At 31.1% G+C, this 4297-nt stretch overlaps 1 pseudogene; it reads right to left on the reverse strand.

The window, feature by feature from the left end:
• Positions 1-999: 999 nt before the first annotated feature.
• Positions 1000-2388, reverse strand: LOC145135787 (putative receptor-like protein kinase At4g10390 pseudogene; annotated as a pseudogene).
• Between the last annotated feature and the right edge of the window lie 1909 nt (positions 2389-4297).

A 4297-nucleotide genomic window follows, 5' to 3' on the forward strand; every position in this document is an offset into this window, starting at 1 on the left:
ACTTTGAGGAACCCACTAAGTTTTGCTTACAGTTGTGGATTTAAATGTTTCAGGTATTTCTAATGATCAGGACCAGACGAAAGCATGATTGTACACATCATCTAATATTGTTCATGTTTTTTAGAAATATTAGGTTTTGATACTCTGCTTTTTAATAGTATGTTGTGAAAATAGTGATTTGGTTGACTCTTGGTTTTTATGAAAACTATTTTATCTTTTTTTAAAATAAAAAAAATATATCATTTTTTGGGACGTTACAAATAAGTAACTTTATACCTAATCTATGTTAATCATATTCACACATTTAACAAACCCTTTTACATTTCTTTTACAAAATATATTTGTAAAAATCTTTGTAAAAATATAAACAAACTAAACGTCGATAAAAACATTACAAATGTATTCGAAAAAAACATCAAAATACTAGAAAAATCATTCAAAGAAAATGTCAAAAAAAATATAAGCAAACAATATGTAAAAATACATTAAAATATATATATATATATATATATATATATATATATATATATATATAAAGAAATTAAAAATATGATAGAATAACAAAAAGATAAAATAAAGTAAAATGATTTTTAAATTGACCAGGGACGTATAGCGTAATTTGTTTAAACCTCAACGAGGTATCTTTTTAAATTTTTAAAAATTTGACTAAAAGTATAAACCATAGAGATCAAACAGTAATTTACTCTACAATCTTATATCATCATAAATTTTCAATCAAAAGTTCCTTTTTAGGTTGGAATTTGTTTACATCATCTTTGATTTCAGCGATTTTCCATGCGTACGAACTTATTTGAATTTGAATTTATAGCTACATTTGTTTTTCTTCTTGTGCTGTTATTTAAGATCGGTTCGTTTCAACTGCTACTAATACATGAGAATTTGGTAAAGTTTTTTTCGGTCACAACTCTCAACTCTCATTGGTTTCTTAAAAAGAATTTATAACAATAAACAATCTAATATCTACAACCTTCTACGATATTTGAAATTTTCTTTTTCAACAACCCTTTTGAAACGACAAAATGAGAATTCCTAGTTTCAAATTGATACAACATTTATGCATGGCCGCAACCTCGATTAAGCCAATAACATCATCTTTATCCAAGAAGGAGAAAAATAAAAATCAATTTACATGAGAAAGCGTCATATCCTTGACAAATTAATAAGTCATGGATAAAAAATTGTTCTTCATGGATACTACAATCTCATTTGCAGAAGGTCTAACCATGGGTGAACTCCCAATACACATCTCAGCCAATGTAACCATAGCCCTCACCTCTTCCAAATCCAAGCTCCCATCGTATCTCAGCCGTGGATCCACCACGTCCTCCACTCCCACCACCCCACACACCACCGGACCAATAACATCCGTCAATTTCTCACCCTTCTCCAAATTAAATGCTTCTCTCCCCGTAACAAGTTCAAGGAGTACAACTCCGTAGCTGTAAACATCGTTCTTCTTTAAAACTAATCCCGTTTTAAGATAATGTGGATCCATGTAGCCTTGCGACCCCATTATCATTCTCTTCATTTTCGTCGATGATGGAGGTAAAACCATGGAAGTAAACCCTAATTTAGCTGAACCAAAATCGCAAAGTTTGCAGTTTAGTTGTTCGTCTAAAAGTATATTAGAAGCCTTGATATCTCCATGGATAATATGCATCCCATGGAGATATTCTAAAGCTTCAGCAAGCTGTAAAGCGATCAACTTTCTCACTTTCCATGTAAGCGTTACGCTGCTGCTTACGTGAAGTTTATCATGTAATGTACCATTCGATGCATACTCAAACAACAGAACACGCTCTTCTTCTCTATCGTCACAGTGTCCAAGAAGCTTCACGATGTTCGGGTGTTTTAGTCGGAGCAAGACTCGAAGCTCTTGATCATGAATCCCGGCTAGCCTCTCGGTGCAAGCCGATTGGATCTTAACAGCAGTTAAGCCGGAATCCGGTAGTCTAGCTAGATACACGGTGCTAAACCCTCCGGAGCCGATGACCCTTGAGAAATTCCTGCTCCGTTTCCTTATTTCCTCCCATGAAAACTTCTTCACACAAGTTACAAGACAAGTATCTTTGGTGTTGACAGCGGTGGTGCTAGTACAGCATCCACCACCATCTTCGCTAGCACAGTCGGCCACTTTATCGGAGATTGCAAAGCAACCGAAGAATTTGAGAAAAAACATCGAATCGAGCAAATTGGAGTTTGAGTGAAGCAGTAGTTTAAAGGAAGATGGATCGAGGTTGCTTATTTGGAATGAAAAGGTTGATTGAAGAGGAAGCAAAAGGGGTACTTAAAGAAAGATGGGGAGGAGGGTGGTGTCAGTGAAAGGAGTTGAAGGAGCTGGTTGGTGCGTACGGACCCCATGGAAGCCAAAAGGAAGGTGGAATTAGAGTTAAATAGATTAGATGACCCACAGTCAACAATGAAAAGCCATTGCAATTTTATTATTGTCGGTGTGATCTTTGTTTTTGTCGTTCTTGATTTTTAACCCAAAAGGAAAATCAGAAGTATTGAAGTGGAGAAGATAATATTATGATTTATGAGTGACTATATATATATATATATATATATATATATATATATATATATATATATATATATATATATATATATTTGTTAGACCCATTTACTGATATGTAGGACTCACGACATTAAATATAGGAAATCTTTGTACTTTTATAAATATATATACAAATTAATAATAATATTTTATCCAGTCTTTTATCGGTGGATAATTATTCAAATTTATTTTGTTATAGCATTCAGTTTATTGAAAAATTACTATTATTTGCGACCTATAAAATAATTTATTATAAAGTATTATTAAGTAAATTATATTACGTTAAATTCAAATGTTAAAATTAATAACAAACATTTAAAATTTTACATGAGCACTACATACGAGTCTTCTAACATTGTCCGAAGCAAATTCCTTATATTTTTCAAAAATCTCGTTTCCAATTGAAATCATGATATTTAAAATACTTTTTAAAGAAAAATGTTTATTTCTTTCATATTTACTAACTTTACTTGTTATCATATCTTTTATAAAACGTATATAATTTTATAATATTTAAAAAGATGGTTATATAAAAGATGCATATATTGTATATTATTTATACGATTAATTATAATATATAACTTTATAATAAATATTATTACAATATATTCTCATAATGAAAATTTTATTTAATAAATAACTAATATGTTTGTCAATCTCCATTCAATGAATTCAATACAGTGGGGCTGTCTTTACGAGTGATAAAAACGAAGGTTGGTGGTTTTAAATTTATTAAAAACATTATGTATATTTATATTTATATGTAGATTTTTTGATTGAAATAAATATAATATTGTAATGATGAGAGTGAAGTAAGTAGGAAGGATGAATTTAATTTAATGCCGATACCATTCGTGTGCGACAGGTGAAGGTTTCGTGGTTGGGTTCTTTGCTTCATGTTTATGATATTCTTGTTTTGGGGTTGGGAGGATAATGTTTTTCATGTTTCTTTTTTTCCAATAAAATATCTTTAGCCACGCCCACGCGTATTTTACAAGAGCCTATAAAGTAGAGCTTGCTTCTGTCCAAAGACTATCATTTTTTATTAAATAGTTAACCAAAAACTTTAAGAGATAATAGCTAAAATGATGGACCACACCTAGTTCCCGTTTGAAAGTTGCTTATTGAGAAAGTACTGACTGAAAAATGTCTGTCTGAGTAAAAAACCATGTTGTTTGATTCTACATCTGACTGGATGTGCTAACCGATAAAAAAATGACCATTTTGCCCTCATACTTGTTCCAAACCAACATCCTAACACATAAATATTCATAACTTTATCAACAGATATGTATGAGTTCGGTTCGACTGATATGTAAGTGTTCAACATATATGTATGTGGTATTCCTAAAAAACAACAAAATTGATCCAATTCTCAAAGCAAAATCAACAACAAAATTAGCATATAAGAAAGTGGCTTTCTTTTTACTTTTTACATATTCCTTTAGAGTTCAACAATAAAATCACTTGAAACAAATAACATTGAGGAGCAAACATCAACATATCAGCAAAATTAAGAACATTCAGAGAAGTTCAAACATGAACATAACAGTTGAACAACAAAATTATGCAGAAATCTAGCTCCAGCCTACTTTCTGAACCAAATTCTGCAGAAATCTAGCAAAATTCGAAACTTTTAGAGAAGTTCAGGCCTGATCAGAAGAATATATTGATCTAATTATGCAGAAATTGGAACCCATTTTCAACAGCAAATCATAA

The sequence above is a fragment of the Lactuca virosa genome, chromosome 9, assembly GCF_052849685.1.
Source record: "Lactuca virosa cultivar CGN04683 chromosome 9, Lactuca_virosa_CGN04683_v6, whole genome shotgun sequence".
In the NCBI taxonomy this organism is placed as follows: Eukaryota; Viridiplantae; Streptophyta; class Magnoliopsida; order Asterales; family Asteraceae; genus Lactuca; species Lactuca virosa.